The 20,462-nt window shown below is 35.1% G+C and overlaps 1 pseudogene; it reads right to left on the reverse strand.

Annotated features, from left to right (window-relative positions):
- Positions 1-4,827: 4,827 nt before the first annotated feature.
- Positions 4,828-10,871, reverse strand: LOC137943631 (general transcription and DNA repair factor IIH helicase/translocase subunit XPB1-like; annotated as a pseudogene).
- Between the last annotated feature and the right edge of the window lie 9,591 nt (positions 10,872-20,462).

Genomic DNA, 20,462 nt, shown 5'->3' on the forward strand with positions numbered 1-20,462 from the left:
GAATGATATTTTGAATCTGAGAGAATTTCTCTACGATTTCAGGCAGATTTTGCCTATTCCTCCCGTGATTCGCAAGTTGATCTGCCTGCAGGATGATCGCTATCCTGTCCGGCGTCAGAACGGAATAGTAGCAATAACTCTACTGCCTACAAATGGAGGTAGAGGGGAACTGAAAATAGCTGGAAACAACCCCACCGTGAAAGCAGAATCGTCGACATGGACATGGCATGCCAGAACCGAACCCCTCACGGGAGTCGGAGCTAGCAATGCATCTGGGTTTGTTGATCAGTATATGCTGCTTCTGCATGTGTTTGTTATATTGACTACATCAATTCCCAAGGTTTACCATATCCATGCAGACATAGATGTACCCACTGAGAGCTCAAATATGGATTTACTGAACTTAAAACAACTGAAGATGGAGTGTCTAATTCGTTCTAAGTGCAGCTGAAACGAAGAACTGTGAGAAGACATGGACATGCCCTTTGGCGCACACATGGCCAGGCATGCAAGCACTGGTTGGCGATGGTGGCTGATATCGACAAGAAGATGTCAGTCTGGGCCCAGGACTCAGTCGCAGATGATATCGAAGATGACGATGATGATGGGAATGATGATCTGAGGATCAAAGCGTGGAAATCGAAACTAGGGTTTTTGTGTTTGGTGGGGGGTGGGGGAGGGACTGAGTAGTCTATTATGAACCTGGAACAAAAGGGATCCTACATAGAGATGGCCAACAGTTCCTTTTTCTATCTGGTGCAGATTCTCATTGTGAGACTCCTAACTTTGGGGTTGGGATTTTAATAGATGTGAAATTTAGAAAAAAAACTGAGTTGGAGATAAAAGGCCACAATATGTTATATGCTCTCACATGCTTTGTATATATTAGGCATAGTTTGTAAGGTTGGCAAGGAACAAATTTAGAAGGGTGGTGAATAAGTTTGTTAACTTTTGCTTTTAATTTTAAATGGTTTTGCTTAATTCCTATGTATGTATTTGTTTCTTCAATTAATCCAATGTGTAAAACTAAATATATAGTTTAAAACCAATTTCACAGTTTACATTTATGCATAGTGATCAACGGCAACGACGCCAAAAACTTGATGTAGAATTTAGTTACATCGGCTTTAATACCTCGCAAGCGTACGAATCGTTCATGTAATTTAGCGGGAACCGAGGGTCATATCCACAGGGAGGACTGAATTTTGTGTATTCTTCAGTCAACTAGCCTAACCAAATATGATGAATTAATATTAACTAAACATTAATTATATCCTAAATTATCAAGCAATCATCTGGTTAACTACTTGCACAACAGGAAACGTCAACTCTGGATTTTACGGTGATTCGTGCCTCTCTCGAGCGCCACGTAACCACGGATCCGATTTCTCAATCCTTGCGTCTAGCCCCTCTCGGGCGCATAGAGTGAAAGACAGAAATTGGATTAAAATACCAAAATCCAACCTCAATTATAATCCTACCCTAATTAGCTAATTTAATCAAATATCTGGAAAACAAATATTCAATAAACATTAATTATCAAATCAGATTCAATAAATATTCAAAACCTAAGTTCAAACTATATAAAAAATTAAATTAAAAAATGACGAATTACTCCCCTTCTCCTTCCTCTCGCTCGGGCAGCAACTCGTTCTCACGGGTGCTGCAATTTCCCGAAATTGATGGCTTCGGGTAGCAAGAGTGAGTGGCCGGAGGTAGAGACGACGCCGACGACGAAGGATAGAAGCCGACGGACGGAGTTGACGTCCGGCGAAGAACGAAACAGAGCTGAAGTCCTCTAACCGGCTCTCTCGAGTCTCGGTCGGATCGGAATAGCTCCGGGAATGGTCGGAAATATGTAATAGACGTCGAAGGATGGTCAGAATGTGGAATTGGCACCGGAGAAGCCCTCTCGGATCACCTCCCGGCCTGGCGAGCGAAAACTAGCATTGTCGAACTCACCTCGACGGAGACTCTCTCGAGCTCTCCTCGGGTTGTTCTCGGTTGCTGGACGGCGGTGGACGACGGTGGCGCAGCGAAAGACAGTGGCGCGGCGAACGACGGTGGGAAACTCCTCTCGGGTCTTCCCTTGTTTCCGGTCCAAGGTCCTCTGTTTTGGTCGATGCCCCCTGTTTTCTCTTGACACTCTCCTCTCACCTTCGACGCTCCTCTTTTCCTTTAATACCATCTTATTTTTTTTAAAACGATTTGCCCTAGAATTCACCTCCATTTCACTAAGGGCATTTTGGTAAATATCTCCTTCTCCACCAAAATTCTCCTGAAATTCCATAATTGAATCTATAAAAAGCATTTCAGGAAGAAATAAACCTTAAAAACAATGAAATATAATTCAGGAGAGAAAAATATGCAATATCGACAATGATTAATGCCAAATTCAATAAATGCTCATTTCATTTGAGAACCGATAAATAACCACCTATAACACAATTATAAAGGTTATTCTATTATAGTTAACCTAGTTCTCATGTCAGAATATGACATCTATCAGGTGGTGAATAAGTTGTTAACTTTTGCTTTTAATTTTAAATGGTTTTGCTTAATTCCAATGTATGTATTTGTTTCTTCAATTAATCCAATGTGTAAAACTAAATATATAGTTTAAAACCAATTTCACAGTTTACATTTATGCATAGTGATCAAGGTACAAGCCGGAGTAATCACATAGAAAGTACACATATACAATATTTTTAGGTGGTTCATAATTCTTTCACAGATTGCTAGTCCCCCTCCCAAGATGTTTTGGCACCTTGAAACTCCGTTAAGTTGGGGTTGGCCTATGATATTTACAATAAATTGTCTTTAAGGCCAATTATAATACTAGCCATGCAAGGACTTACAACAATTCACTAAGCTCACTAGCCTAACCGGCAAAAGGTTTTTCCAATAGCTAACTAGGGTGGTCTAGCCTAGACTTTTCCACAAATTTGCAACAACTCACTAGGCACATCAACTTAAACCTACAAAAAGATTTTCAACACCGCCTACCTACAAGGTCTTATGCCTCACACAACAACAAACACAACTTTCCAACTTCTATTCTCAACCACGATAATTTTTCTCAAATAATTTTGGAATTAGGACGATTTTACCTATTCAAAGTTTGACCCAATTGCAAATGATTACTTGCTTAGAATATAGTCCAATGTAAATTACGTGTTAATAGATAGATTTTAACAATCTAAACACAAGCAAATAAGTACACCAACTCTAAGTACTTACCCATGTAATTAGCAACTTAAAATATCCATTAATGACAGATTTAAAAATATAATCAAGTCAATATAATCTTCATTGACTTGATTAAAAAGTGTAGTCTTCATGTAAATTCGAGATTGGTTTTAATTGCAAACTGGGTAATGCACATACAAGTACTTAATGTAATGATTGAAATATCTCAAAGTATATGCATGTCAAATACTTAGATTTGATCCACATTTTAATACTTAAGAAAGGCCCTTTCAAATACCCCACTAAAACAACATACAAACATGTATTGATATTATTGATGCTCCAAAATTGATTTCAAATGGTTGTCAACCGCACAACTATTCACAATGTTATGATTGATTCAAATATGAACTTAAAATTACTTGGCACACATTTAAAAAGCTGAAATATAAGCATTCGATAAGGATTTAAATGATCAAGTAAAAAAATACATAGGTCAATGAAAAAAATTATCGAGTTTGGCTTCCTTTCAAGCTTTAGAGGAGGTAAAAAACTCCTTGAATCATGCGGGAGGGCTTAGGAGGTTTGGTTTTCACTGTGATGAGAGAGAAAGTTTGTTCGGGGTGTGTTTGGGTTAAATAGCACGAGTTCCAACATTTAAAAAATTAGTTATTATGGCTAGAAAATGACTTTTTTTGTATTTTAGAAATAATGGGTTAACAAAGGTTAAGTCCTACCTCCTTCTCTATTTCATGTAAGTCCTACATGTGGTCTTGATTGTTTCAATATCAATTATTTATGCACAAAGTTGATTTTTTACAACATGACATTTTAAGAGGGTTGAATTGTATATTTAGATAAATAAATTTCATCTATATATGATTAGTCAATAAAAAAATTGAATCAAGCTAGGGGAGGCTGATTTCTCTATTGATACCTAAACGAGCTTAAAGATGGAAGACTCCAAAATGGTGGAATAAACTCCATCCAGCCCCAAAAGCGGCGGAACCCTAAGAGTCTTAAAAGTAATTACAAATGATTTGCTCATGATATGGCCTGGCCCGTGAGCTAAACAGACTTCCAATCCCCTTCTTCCCTTTCATTACAAGACAAAATCCAACACCCATGTCAGGATAATTGCAAGGCCGGCCACCTCACTTGCCACCAAAACCAGAAACAAAACCAGACTCCTCCTCTGTAATCTTCTGCAGTCTCTTCAATCCTATATCTTCCCCTCTTCTGCAGCCTCTCCGTCCTATATCTTCTCCTCTTCTCCTTGTTTTTTTTTTCTTCTTCTTCTTCTTCGGCCGAGAGGGTGAGAACAAGAGCGAGAGGAGACTTTGATGGATTATCTGTTACCCGCCCCCTGCTCTGAGAGTTAAAATCTTCTGCAACTGAAAAGTTGAGACGACTCTGGGCTTTACTTCGCATAATTTGACTGGAGAGTGAGTTTTTGGGATGTGGGTTTTATTTTTGGTTTTCATCGGAAGAACTAAAAATCCCTAAAAGTTGAACTGTCGATTTTCTTGATCCAGTTGCAGAATTCACCCGAAATATGCAGAGCTAGCTTCTGTGATGGCTCTTTTCCCTAGGCTTTCAGTGATGGGGGACTTGTCTCTTTCTTCTTCTGCCCCACCTCTACCGTCTGCTCCCTTTTGAAATTCCTTTCTCTCTCTCTCTCTCTCTCTCTCTCTCTCTCATAGCATACTCAGTAAGTGCAAAAAGATTATCAACAAACACAATGATCTTATCACCGTGCTGTTGTTCATGAAACCGGATAAGAAACTCACATGCCCTGAATTTATTTGGGTTCATTATATATAAAGCCTGAAAGAATAAAGACCGTTGCAAAGAAATAAATAAGACCACAATTTTATTCAAAAAATAAAATATAAGAACAGTTAAGTAGGAAAGAAGAGTAACTAATAGAAATACTCTTTGGGTGAAGTAGACTGTTAACATCCTAAAAATAAGAGCATGATGACATAAACACTGTATCAATGTATTTTTTAATAACAATCCAATTAGTTTATGACGGTGCATTTCCATGATTTCAGTGTGAAATTCCCCAGTGCAAGAAATAAAACTGCAAAGATTGTACTTGTTCAATACCAAAATCATGGCATACTCATCTGAAGGGTGAACTTCTACATATGCTGACTCCTACCAAAAGAGAGATCTAAGTTGGTTGAAGTCAAAATCAAGTTACTTCAACACTATGGGCAATTCATTAACGAAGTCAGCTTCATGCAGATTAAATTAATAAACCCATCCACTTGAAAAAATAAAGTACATTTAGCTAGTCATTTTAAAATGTAAATTCACTTAAATTAGTCTAGGAACAGGACTATTAACACCTCGAAATTGTTGGAAAATTGTAATGTCACTAAAAATTGCATTGTCAATTGATATACACTTAAAGGTGTAAAATTACTATATGCTAAAAGGCACAAGCTCTCACAATGCATAACAGCTGTCAATAAGAAATATAGGACATAACATATTTCATAGTTAAGGCAATCAAAATCAGAAACTGTTTTTTTACATAACCAAATTTATGAATAATCTAGAAAGGTGAAAATACAAACGAGTGCAGAGAGCATATGTAACTAACCTATTTTTTTTTAGAATTTTCTTTCTTCAAATATTCTAAAAAAAACTCTTTTGTCATTGGACACCATACTTCAGCACACTGGACATTTGCAATGAACCCTCCTTTTACAAGATCCAGCCAGTTTGATTCATATAATTTAGGGCCAATAAGGAAGTTCAAATCTGTGATACGTTCATCCTCTCTCACGAGGGTTGTTGTGGTATGAAGTTCGAAAGTCAGTTCCTAGCAAATATGAAGAGTGAAGACAACATTCTTTAAGAAGGGCAGATCCAAAATCCATCAAATACCAATACTGACCAGTTAGCCCAAGTTTACAATGAGATTTAGTGATACTAATGACCTTCTGAAACATATGTGCAGGGACAACATGCACCTGAAAACACCGTTTGAAACCCAAATAAAAGGAAACAGTAAGAAAAATTCAATTAGAAAGCACAGGAAGCAGGTAGATAATCTCCGAAGTAAAAAATGTGTAAATCAACAGTGTGAAAGAGTTTAAATTTAGTGAAATCTTTATTTAAGAGCACCAAGATCATATATCCATGTCAGGAACTGCTTAACCTCACAAGGCTAGTGTGCAATCCACATCCAATAGTGACAACACACAATTCGCTAACCAAAATGATCAAGAAATGATGCTGCATAAATGCACTTTGTATATACAACAAACAACTTAGCTACGCTGAAGCAGTTGCTCCGAAAATCATCCACTTAAGAACCTATACTCAGCAAGAGGGTCTAGGTCATAGTTCAAAATAGTTTTCCCTCATGGTCTAACAACTAAAATTATCTAATAGGTGAGAGTTTTGGATCGTAGCCCATACTCTATTTCATATTTTATGTCGCTTTTTGCCATTGACATCAAATTTTCCTTTCTTCCATTAAACACCTACTATAAGTCCAAAGCATACACACATAACTAAAATATAGCTTTACACAAGAAATGTACCTCATCCATGAGAAGCAAACCCCATTCTCGATTTCTTATCTCCTCAATTATCTTCTCAGACTCTTCAGACCTTTTCCCGCCAAAAGCAACCATGTTATAAGTTGTACAACCACACCAGCATTACCATGAAATCTCTCATTACTATCAAAAGTGAAACGATATATCTGATCATCTCGAATAGTAGACCACAACTTGAATTGGAAGGCCCACTGGTCTACAGAAACAACATTTGTTGCTAAACAGAGGCAACTCTTTCGTATTCGACAGGCTGCAGAGACACCAACAAGAGACTTCCCGGCCCCACAAGGAAGAACTATAATTCCTGATCTTGCTCTTCCTACAATTTACTACAAGTTCACCTTCATGCTGAAAAATCTATAATCGAAACAGAAAAGACCAAGCTACACAGAGAAGTAAACAAAATAATCAAATCTCAACTTTAAGACACAAATGTTTAAAGAAAGGTGTGAACCTAGCATCGTATTTAAGAGATCATTTCTTAAATGAAAGCCTCTGGGTATACACATCCAAGGTGGTCTTCTTCAAAACCAACATTATTTCTAACAAGTGACTGACAATCGACAGCTTGCACCCACCAATTGAGGGCTCATACCATGAAGAGGCTCGCTCATGTTAGAGCAAATTGACAGCCTCATCATTGCCACATTATTCAATCCTCTACATAGGACAAACTCCTACATAACTCAGCAGCATGATGTCTTTGCAAGTGCAAGCATGTGGTAGCATTGACCAACCAACTCTAGGCCACCTCTTGGGTGGTACATCCAAAGCTGGCACCCTCAAAATAGCAAATAATCGAACATAAGTTCTCGACATTGCATCTACAAGGTCAAGTAATATAAGAAGAAAAGTTCAAATATAAATGTACAACAAATCAATATACTTGGACAAGATGCAGAACACCAATCAGTAAAATGTAGTTCAACTAATTTGTGGCAGAAAACACAAAAACCAAGGCACAACAAGAATTTTTTTTCAACGACAACAAGTAAAAAGAAAGAATTTATTAAGAAATATATGGAACAACCAGACTATTTGATAGGAGAAAATGAAAGCAAATGTAGAAAAGGATTATCAAGAATGGATATGATAATATTATGCTTCATTAACATATTCTTGATATAGAATCTTATATGATATAGATCGCGATATAAGATATCACAAGGCACTATGTCAGTACAACAACTCCAAATGACTGGCAACCACAACGGAAGTTCTAAAATTTAAATTTTTTCATCCAATAGCATCACCACCAAAATTCCTGATAAGTTACTTTAAATAGACCATGTCAGACATTTGGTATTCCACACTACAAAAGAGGGCAGCCTACTTCCAACTACATGATTCTTTAAATTTTTGGTAATAGAAAAATCAGTTGAAATTGCACCTATCATGATGGAGATGTCCACTGGTAAGCATGATTATGTTTGGCCTATGTGACAATCAGTACCAAGATGAAGTAAGATTATACATGAAATTGGAAGAAATCATGGATAACCAATGTGTGTAATATCCAGTTCTAGTGCACTAGCCAATGTAGCCTCTCTGAGAATTCTACACAATGTCTTCAACAGTCTCAACTATTTTGCTGGAGAGTTATATTGACAAGAAAAATATTGTCTTACAATAGGCCTCACCATTTCCAAACATTTTACTGAGACTCTTTTCCTGGTATGGGCGTGGCTAAGCCTGAGGCTTCAATTACATGTTTAAGTCAGGGTTCACCTGCAGTTAGCAACATCAAGTCAACAACATACCCATGATGTGTGACAAGGAACAAAACTGGCAGAACATCAAGCATTTGTGAGAAATAAAGCTTACTGTATCATTTTTGAAGTCATACTCCTGCAACATGGGATAATTTAATGCATTTGGTAAGCACCTTTGCTTGACACTTTCAACCTGTAAATGTTTAAGTTAGGTCAAAAAAATTATAACCACTAATCACTTAAATATACATCATCATTCATAGACCACCCTACCTGAGCAGGATCTATTTCAAAAGAATGGGTTTCTTTCTCTTCAGCTACTGCTGCCACATCAGCTCCAGTGAACAACTTTTGATGACCACCACCATCCATTTCACTCAAAGCTTTGCTAACTGTAAATACATCACTTCCTTGTGAACCCTAAACAGTAGATCAAGAGTTTGCATCACCATCAGAATTGTGTCAAAGTTCTCATGATCTATCATAGAAATTTAACCATTTATCTGAAGGTTTAGCCATAGTGACAAATAATCTATCCATGCTGCAGTGTGATAGTGGCTTTGGAGATGATAGTTTTGATTCACTATGCAGGCAAAAAATGATTAAATTATTTAACAACACAATTTTTTTTTTCAAAAGAGATGTTCAAACTCCACTTCCCTTTTATGAAAAAGAACAAGAGCAGAAGTTATTTTCTTCCACTGTAACAAGCAAACAACTTCAAGATTTAAATGGTAAATTCAACCATTTTGAATAATAGTAAAATATGTAAAGAATAGGCATATAGATGAATCCATAGAAACTCCTATGTAAATTTTACGTCACTCGCCAAAAAGATAAGAGAAAAGACTAAAAATAAAAAGGCACAACTCAGAATAACACCTCAGAAAAATATAGTGGACATGCATGAAGAAAATAATAGCAAACTAAATTACCTCATTGGAATAAATTCTCTCTTTAGATATAACCTCGTCCTTCAGCAAAGTCTTCAGCACCTGCAAGTATCATTTAAAGCATAAGTTCCAAATTCCCCTCATCACCATAAGAATAATAATAATGATAATAACAACATCAATAATAATAATAAACCACTTGTGCTAGAATACGAGACCAAATTCGCACCTCCGGGAAAGGGGACTCCACAAAGTACCGGTTCTTCTTAAGTACAAGTTTTACTTTCCCATAATTAGAAGTTGAAGCATAAATGAAATCAATCATTTCTTTAGGGAGCTTAGTCTTTGATAGCTTGTTCAAAACAATAATTATAGTTTCAGTCTCGAGCCCAACAGAAACAACACCATACAAGGAATGAGGCGCCAAGTTATACTCATGCATAGACTCTGGCCTGCACAACATTTTTCCAACAAAATGAAAATGAGCAACCACACAGAGTTTTAAGTAGAAGAAAATAGAAGGACATCTTAAATACTGGCAAACGGGCTTAGCAATTGCAATGAGGAAATCATTGGCTTGCTTATACAACGGTGATCCGGCCATCAACGTAAGCCCATAAAGGGCGGTTTGCATGATCAAGCTTTAATTCAAGTTTAGAACATCCCCTCTTCGTCAGTTCGCTTTCATCTTCATAATCCATATTCCGTACCCATAAACACAATTCAAGCACCTAAAGTAAACTAAAAAGAAAAAGCTAAAACAAAACGAAAAAATGAATAAAAGTAATACCTTCACGACGATCCTCATCAAAATCTTCGGCATAATCAACATCATCATCAACAACAGCAATTCGATAATCCTCCTGCCAAGAAAAAATAATCAGGGGAAGAGCAGGAGAGCAACCAAATACAGAACGAGAGTTGGGGTTTTCAAAATTATAAAACCTTAGAGGAAGTCCTGAGCTTCTTACTAGGCTGACCTTTTTCCCCTGCAAATGAAGAGACATGAAGACATTTTAGCTCGCAGAGAATTGAACCATAGGATTGAATAATTAGGAGAAAGAAAGAAAGTAGTACCATGTGTTGTCTTTTTAGTCTTTTCTATCCAGCCTCTTTTCTAAATAGTCTTTTTAGTCTTTTCTATCCAGTCTCTTTTCTAAATTAATAGTCTATTTGCCATCAAGTGTTGTCAAATTATGGATGGCTTCTGAGTTGAAATCAAAGTTTTCGTGTTCATCTTGGGAATAACACTGAATAGTCTGAGTTCCAATTCTTGTGGATCCAGTTTTACTGGAAGCATCTGAATCGTTCTTCTCATAACCTTGTTCTTTTAAGTATTCTTCAAAATATTCTTTCATCATCTTATTGATTTCCTCTGGGTTTGTATACTGCTTTTCTGTAGGCTCTATCTGCTGTTTGTCTTTCTTTTTCTCTTCTGACATTTTTAGCAAATGTCCAGCCATCAACGGTCTTGATGAGTCTTTACCGGCTGCCATTTGAGTCGGACTAGCTAGTGAAAACCCTTCACTAGTAGGGATCTGGTTACAAATAGTACCTATTGCCTTGGTTTTTAGTCTTCTGTTTTCTTCTTCCAATTATTTGATGTATCCTTTTAGGAAGTCATTTTTCTCTTCTAGAAGTCTTCTTTTCTTGTTCAGTCTTTGTATGGTTCTGGCTAAGGTTTCACAAAGGTCACAGAAAATAATTCTTTTATTATGCATGGCAACGCCATAGGATACTTGATCTTCTCTCACATGTTTCAAGGAAGGGGCTATGTAATAATTTGTCCCTATTGTTAACTTGGCTGCTTCTAAGGCTTCTTGCAGATTATTAAAACCTTTGTAAATGGGTCTTTTAAAATTTTGGATGCTCTCAACAACTTCGGTCCAGGAATGGAAGACTCCAGGAGTATGACCTTGAAAAACTACATAAAAATTAAAACTTTTCTTTTTCTGAGAAAAATATTCTGAAAGCCCATTTATGCTGGCTAAGAAATACTTCTGATCTTTTGGAATTCTTTGATAAGAAAGCCATAAATTGTCTAGTAAACATTGTTCTTCTTTTGTTACCGAAATGCTTGGTAAAGTTTTAAAAGTAATATTAGATTTAGGAAAAACTACTAATTTCTGGTTACCAAAATTAAGAAATTCTTGACCATAATTATTAAATCTAGATGAAGTTGGTCTGGAGGATGGTCTGGAAAATCCATCTGTTCAATTAACCATAATTTTTTAGTCAAAAAATCTCCTACTAAGAGTATCAGCGAGACTATTATTCTTACCCTTAATCTGTTCAAATTCAATCTTATACCCATTTCCTGTAATAATATCTACTAGATTTAGCCATCTTCTTTTGCTTATTTTATTTTCTTTACTTCTTTGGAAATATTTAACTATAGCTTCACAATCTGTTCTTAAAGTGAATTCTTGTTTGTTAATAATAAATAATCTAAATGATTCTAAAGAATAAATTATTGCTAGGATTTCTGAGTCTATGCTACTCATATTTCCTTTCTCTTTAAATTTTCAGCTAGCATAACTACAATTTTTTGTTTGCTCTTTCTCGCTATACTTATGGGGTTTAGCTATAAGAACACCACCCCATCCTAAATTACTTCCGTCAGTTTCTATTATAAGGTAATCGGAGTCTAAAGACATTTGTAATTTGAACAACTTTTGGATTTTTTCTTTAACCTTTTTGACCAAAATTTTATCTTCTTGATGAAAGAATTTTTGGCCTGTTGGAGAGGTTTTTCCATACAAAGGGCCAATGATTTTTCCTATGTCTTTAATAAAGGGTCTAGCATAATTGACATCTCCTAAAAATCTTCGAAGTTGTTTTGTATCTGATAGATCATCTGGCATTTCTAAAATTTTCTTGGAAATATGTTCTTGTAATTCTATCTGTCTTTGTCCTATATTTGCTACTAAGAATTTTATATATTCTTTAAATAATTCAATTTTTGTTTTGCTAATAATGATTCTTTCTTGCATAAAAGTGGCTAATACTAATTGTAAATGACCTATATGTTCTTCAATAGTTTTGCTAAAAACTAGAATGTCTTCTATGTAAACTAGAACAAAAGTGTCATATTTTTTAAATATATTATCCATCTTTCTTTGGAAAATTGCAGGTGCATTCTTTAAACCAAAAGGCATTACTAACCATTCAAAATGTCCTTCTGGACATGTGAATGCCATCCATTCTATACTATCAGGGTGCATTTTTACCTACCAAAACCCTGACTTGCAGTCAAACTTACCAAATATATTTTTATCTTGAATTTTATTAATTAGTTGAGACTTATCTGGTATGTTATAGCTATCTGTAACAGTGTTATCGTTTAATCTTTTATAGTTAATAACCATTCTAGATTTTTCGCTTTTCTGTTCACTGTGTTTTCTTACTATACAGGCTGCGGATCTATGGGGGCTAATAGATTTTCTAATGGTTCCTAAATTTAGTAGTTCTGTGATATGAAGTTTAAAATCTTCCCTATCTAGGTTAGTAGCTTCTATATTGGTTGTTTTAACTATATAATTGGGATTTAATAATTCTAACCTACACTGTATATGATTATTATCCCAATGTTTTAGGGGATTCTCTCCAAAATATTCTAATTGGTCTAATTTATCTATGATATGTTGTAAGTGATGTTTATCTTTATGATGAACGTTAATTATTTCTAAATATAGTTTTTCTGTGTCTAAGAAAGTACAATCTAAATCTATCAATCTTTCTATCCAATCATCCATATCTTCATCTTCACCCATTACCTCTTCTGGATAATCTTGAGGACTTGGTAATTGTTGGATGTAGGTCTCGGGTTGAACTGACACTGGGACTAAGCCTGTATGAACTACGGCTTCAGGAAAAGTCTGAAATTGTTGAATAAGGACTTCGGTTAAAGCTTCATCTATTTCTTCATAACATAATATTGTATTTTATTTTTTAAAAAAGGTGTGAATATATTACTAAGAGAGAAAAAATACAAACCATACTAAACAGGACCTTCCTCCACAACAAGTTGTTGGAAAAAAACACCCGTTTTAGCCCGACTATCCGCCAAGTGATTTGCGGATCTAGGAATATAATTCCACTTGCTCATAACATAATAGTTTATTATCTAATTTAACTATATTGTTGTCTATTTGTTGTTCTAATGCGAGAATAGTAGGGTTATTGAGTTGTTTACAACTACCTGGAATTTGACATTGACAACTAGTTTTTAATTTGGATTCTGATTCTTTTAATTCTCTAGTTTTTAATTCGGATTTTGATTCTGAATCTAGGGGACCACCACGCTCCGTGGAAGAGGTGGTTCGGATAGTATGTGGTTCAGACAGGAATTGTACTGGTGTCCGTATGGAATTGAAGATAATCTCTGGAAATAGTAAGGGAGCCATTATTATGAAAGATAAAATTAAGGCCTAAAATAAAGTCGACTTTTAGTTTAAGGTCTCTAACCCATGTTAATGGTAAAGGATAAGATCCAGAAAAGGTGGAGCAATTTGTATAAAATTGGATCTTGCCTTCATCAAAGTAAGTGGTGTATGGGTTATATGTGCCATTGACTTGTTGACTAAAGACTTGTTTAGTAGTTTTCTTAAGAAATTGGAGAGGAACTAGTCTCCTATGGATAATACATTTAGTACATCCGGAGTCTACTAAGGCATCTAAAGTTAAAGATTGTTTATTGGGGAAAATAATCTTGGCTCTAACTAAGATACTAGAAACGGTTTTGTCTTGGTTACAAACATAAGAGGTTTCTGGTTCATCTAATCCTACAATAATCCCACCTTAGGAATCTTTTTCTAATGTATCTAGTCTGTGTTTTAGGATACTGATTTCTGCTTCACAATTTTCTATTTTTCTAGCCAAGATATCTAGCTTAGTATTATGTAATCTGTTGTGGATAGTATTGTCTACAGGTTCTATACCAAGTATTTTGAGACAAGGGATGCATGCTTCTAAGAAGCACTGATTACATTTAGCTCTTTGTTTCTTACTGGGATACCAAGCACATTTAAAACAAGGATTGTTGTCCAGCCCAGTATACCAAGACCATATATGTGTACATTCGGAAGTTGTGTCCATTAGGTCAAGGTTTTCTTCGGTATCTACGACTAAGTCTTCATCTGATTCTGAAGAGTCTAGAGGAGCATTTGGTATACTAATTATGCTATAAATGGATTCTGTATCTGACATCATTTACTTCTATAAGATCTTGTTGGACATTTTCTAATAGAGTAGATCTTCTAGAGTTAATGTTTTGTCTTTTGGGACAGGTATTGGCTAAACGTTCTATTTGCCCACAAATATAAAAAGAGAGTTTATTCTTATAAGTTATTTTTGGGTTAAATCTTTTGACATGTCTATCTTTGTTTAGATAAGGTTTTCTACTTTTTGACCTACGGATAAAGTATCCTTTTTTGAAATATTTCTTATGTCTCCTAGGTTTATGTCCTGAGTCTTTTAAACCGTAAGCTTGAGTAGTGTATATCTGTTTGCAAAACCCAAAGTCATCTCCTTTGAGTTGTCTTTGTATTTGGATGTCTGTACATTTTTCTTGAAGAATGGTCATAATGAATTTAGTTCTTTGCCCTATAGAGTAAACTGCTGTTGGGTTTGCTGTTTCTAGATTTTGCCATTTATCATAAATTTCTTTTCCTAAGGCTCCTGGTAATTTCCTGAATAACTTTGTACCTAAATCTTTATTAAATGCATTCCTTGATATGCTTGCATAATAAAAGTAATCTTGGAGGAATTTCTTAACATATTTGTAATTATGGAGACTAAGTTGTTCTAAGTAAACTACTGCATCTTTTTGTAATGTAATGAATCCTAAGTTGGGATCATCTCTTGTTACTAACTGATAAACTTTATTAACAAAATTATATGGATTGGATCCAAGACTCATTAAATGACCAAATTCTTCTAGATTTCCTCTTTTGTAGCTTTCCCATAAGTCTTTTACACTTTCTCCTAAAAATGTTTCTAAGTATCTATACTTTTCTTCTAAATCTTGGGATTGAAAGTTTTGGATATAGTCTGAGACTACTTGGTTTTTCCAAAGATCTAATATTGTTGTCCATTCTTGAGGATCATGGGCTGAAAGATTAAGAATTTTTCCTTTGTCCATTTCTTGAAACTTTCTAGGTCTTTCTGTCTCCTTTCTTTTTCCTTTAGGACATATCCTATGATCGAAGTTTACTGGATCACTATAAGGAATCCTTGGCATATTTCTTGAGTAATATACTTCTCTAGGAGGAGTTCTTGGGTAAGTGGTATAGCTATTACGACGAATAGAATTAGAGCTTTCTTCATCCATATATTCTTTGATACTTAAGAGTTTCTTCTGTTTCTATTTTTTCATCTTCTTTAGGTTCCAATGGCATTTTTCCTATTCTGATGTTGACTTCTTGGTCATAATAGAGATATTCTTCTTCTTGGATTTTTCCATTTTTTATTAAGTCTTCTTCTAGATGAAGAAATTCTCTTTCTGTCAGTTTTAATTCAAATTCTTTAGGGTATATTATTTTATCTGTTTCTAATTCTATATCAACTAAGTCATAATTTTCACTAGAAATTGACTTTGTATCTTCTGTACTCTTTTGTTCATAACTATTAAGTCTAATAGTTATATTACCTTTTGTATTAGTGTACATAATACTTTTTTCAGGACTAATTATTTTTTCTTCTCTAAATTTCAGATTCCATTCTAATCCTGCTAAGACATCTGAGGAATATTTGATGGACTTAATTAGTTTAATTCCCTTACCTATTAGATTTACTACATCGTCTATCTTGACTTTAAACCTAGTAGTACTAGAACAAGTGCATCTCCCTAAAAATCCAATGCATAATAAAAGATTATTTCCTATAAAGGATTCATATCCTTTTGTCTGAATACCTATTTTAATATATTTCCTAAAATCTTGTAATCCTATAAGAAAATCAGGGGAGCAATAAAATATTCCTCCGTTCTGGTTCATGTCTACTTCGGTAATCCCTAACATAGCCTTTTTAGGATCTGCCCATCTATCATCATAGATGCTAAGAAGAGTTTTAGTTCCTAAATGTTTTCTCCCTAATCCTTTAACTCCTATGACCATTAAACCTAAATGAATCAAAGTATATAATTTCTTAATTTCTTTGAAGGCTTGTTCTACTATTAAATTTATGTTTACTGAATCTTTTCCTACACAGCTAATTTGAATTTCTCTATAATGTCTAAATAATCCAGTGTTGAAATTTAAAGGTCCTGTTCTATATAGTTGTCTAGGATTAAGAAGGTTAACTTGATTGTTACTGAATAAAGTAATATCTTGATGTATATCTATTATTTCATCTAATTGTATGTCTCGTTGATCTACACTTCTTCTTCCTGTTATCTTATCTATTATATGAAGGTTTCTAGAGGAACTTCCTATTTTTGAGGTGATTCTTTCACCTCGCTGTGAAAGTGCCATGATTTTGTAGTTGCTGATATTCTAGGTTCTATTTTGACAACTTTTAATTTTTGGGTAATTAAATCTATTTCTTTATCTATGTTTTGTTGCGATCCTTTACTCGTTTTAAGATAATCTAGGTTTTCTGCTAATTTGTCTGTTCTTATTCTTAAGTTTCTTGTTTATTCTTGTATTTTGTTTAAATTGTACTTTGTAGATTATTTCCTAGACTTATAATAAGGTCTATGATGCTATTGAGCTGAGGGTTATTTCCGTGTAGAATATGTTCTTCACTATTAAAATGACACCTAAGAGTATTAGGTCCTATATATTTTGTATCAAATCTTGTAGGAAGTCTAAGGTCTAAATAATCTATTTTTCTGAAAGGTTCCAGGTCTTATAGACTCTGATACCAAATTGAAGGGGGTACTCTATTTAAATTAATCAGGAGTATTTAAATCTGGAGTATTTGAAGGTCTTTGTCTTTGAAGTCTTTGTCTTCTGGGTGTAAAAACTTGTCTAGGGGTTTCTACGAACCTTCTATAGGAATATAAAGATAAAGTAAAACAGATACAATTAAAAATGAAAAGATTACAGATAACTATCACTAAAGCTATTAGAACAAATGTCATGCGTCTAAAATTCTGACTATAATATTAGCAATTAAAAATATATAAGATTCTAGAATATTTTCTAATTTTTCTGGCAGAAAGACAAAATATCCAAATAACTCTATTACTATGATTCCTAAGAACATGATGCTAGAATAAGTTCCTATAGTTTACATCTTTTACCGTAATGTAAAGCTTTGTAAAACAGGGCTAAGTATAAGTAAAAGATACGTAGGAAGAGTAAAATTATTCTAGAAAACTGTTTGATTAAATTATAAACTAGCCAAAAAAACATAAACGGTACGACAACGTTGTGACTTCCGAGAGCGACGCTTGGCTCAAAAGAGGCAGAGGCGTCTGTCACGGCGTAGCCCTCACCCAGTAGTTTCCAGCCTAATATACCTTTTATGTATAGACACACAATATATATAGATATTCTTAACAGACAATAAAAGCAGTATGGATTAAACATGTAAGAACAATTCCTAGGGTAATCAAAAGCACAAGCATAGAAAGGATTTTTGAAATCAAATAGGATGTGTAATTCCCGAGAGGCATACTTTAGATCAAAGCTGTTTAAATCTTTATTCTCACTCCTTCAGGTATAGGGAACCCAAGACACAGAGAGGTGTGCAATTTCCTAGCACTGTAATGCTTCTGCCACGGGCTCCAGCATTTAGTCCCAAGATAAACAAAGCCCTCAAACCTCCTTGGGTATAAACGGGTAGGAACAAGGGACGCATGGACCGTGAAACATCAGAGGAATACAACAATATTTTTACTCTGTGCTTGGGATTGACCCTGGATTAGAGGAGAGAGGTACAGACTTAAACAGACAAAGATCTAAAGTTTCCCCTTAGGGAAGTTCTAAAGGCTGAAAGAAAATAACTGGGATGCACACTTACTTTGGAAGCAGAAGTTGGTCGTAGGTGAACTCAGAAAGAAAAGAAAAGGAAGCTCATGGGTGGAAGATCAAGGAGGAAACAAACTGCACTCTTTCATTCATATCTTGTGAAACATACATAAGGCTATTTATAGCCAAGGGTTGCTGACACTTGGAGACAAAGAGAATCACCCAGGTGCTCATTGGGCCCCATCGTCAGTGAGTTTTCTCTTACTGCTTTCCAGGTGTGCGGTTACAAAAAATAAACTGTACAAAAAGTATACAAAGTCAAAAGGTACAATAATGGAATCTCTCTGTCTCTCTGTCTCTCTCTCTCTTTTACTAAATATCTTCTTATCTTGAATCCTATTAATTAACTGTGATTTGTCTGGTATGTTATAACTGTCAGTAATAGTATTATCATTTAATCTTTTATAATTTATAACCATTCTAGAATTGCCTCTTTTTTCTTCACTATGTTTTTTTACTATAAAAGCAGCAGATCTATGAGGGCATTTACATGCCCTGAAGGACATTTTGAATGGTTAATCATACCATTTTATTTAAAGAATGCACCTACTATTTTCCAAAGGAAAATGGATGACATATTTAGTAAATATGATACTTTTGTTTTAGTTTATATAGACAACATTTTAGTCTTCAAAAAAACCATTGAAGAACATATAGGACACTTACAATTAGTACTAGCCACATTCATGCAAGAAGGAGTCATTATTAGTAAAACAAAAATAGAATTATTTAAAAATTTGAATGCACCTTTGTAAGCTCCATCTATATAAGGAGCATTGTTTTACTGTAGAAGGCATCACCTGGAAAATAATCTTCTCTGTCTCCCAGGTTGCTTAGCAATGTGTTTGTGTTTTACAGTTTAAATTATAGTTTGATTTCCTTCTTTTCTTGTTGTTTTTAAAGTTGAATTTCCTTCGCTTTTCGTGTATGATATCAGAGTCATGATTGGCTAAATAAGAATGTTTCTATATGACTCTATGATGTTCTAGGTTTCTTATATCATAATTAGTAATGTGTTTATTCAAGCTTGTTGCTTAAACATCGTTTCTTCTGCTCACCATCTTCCTGAGAAAGTATGGGATGTCACCCAAGTCGAGTTGAGTTAGGCCGTGTTGCCAGAAAGGTGTTGAAAGCCGTGCATACTCTTAAATCATTGATAGACATGTACTGTATAATGAACAGTAGAATAGAAGTTTAATTTGCTATGCTTTGATTAACACACTTCCTCTTATTTTATAATTTTCATAAAACATCAATAGTCATATAGAACATTCATTTCAATTTAGTTCCAATGGCTTCTAGTAGTAGAAGATCTGTGAAGAATTCACAATTAGTTGAATATCGAATTCAACAAAAAATGAATACACAGAAAGCGAAGGAAATTCAACTTTAAAAACAACAAGAAAAGAAGGAAAACAAACTTACAATTTAAACTGCAAAATACAAGCACACTGCTAAGCAACCTTGGAGACAGAGAAAATTATTTTCCAAGTGATACCTTCTACAATAAAACAACGCTCCTTATATAGATGGAGCTTGCAAAGGTGGATACAACTTTTTTACAAGTCCACCAATAAAAATGTAACATGATGCCTCCATTATTGAGGTGGCCGAAGTATGCCTCCATTATTGAGGTTGTAGGTTCTCTAAGTGGGCCTTGCCATTATTATATATCTAGCTGTCTTTGGTACTGCTGGAGGGCCAATTGCTTTGAACCAGCTGTCTTCCATTATTATGGCGGCAAGCGGCCAAATCTCATGTGTTGTTGGAAATATAAAAAGATTTTCCAAATAGAGTGATAGTGACATTCTTTTGTCGACATACATGTCAACTGCCTCTCTATAAATGCCAACACGGGTTCCCTTACCCCCGCATTTCAAAATGATTAAGATGAAGTTCGGGAGGCAGCAGGTACTATGGATCCACTGACTCCCAATCGGGTTGCCAAACTGGGTCTCGCCGGTGTTGCCGGTAGGTCGTGATGTGCCTCGAGATGGCCGTCTCCTGTCCCACTGCCGGTGGGGAATCCGCTCCCGGGTCGTCGCTCTGCTGCATCTGGCCCGTCCTCTAGGCACCTTTGGAAAGCAGGGAGTGTGACAACTACCACGCTTC

This window comes from Aristolochia californica, unplaced genomic scaffold, assembly GCF_029961685.1.
Source record: "Aristolochia californica isolate CCGP_79_NKW_82.1479 unplaced genomic scaffold, dmAriCali1.0.hap1 SCAF_11, whole genome shotgun sequence".
NCBI classification, from domain to species: domain Eukaryota; kingdom Viridiplantae; phylum Streptophyta; class Magnoliopsida; order Piperales; family Aristolochiaceae; genus Aristolochia; species Aristolochia californica.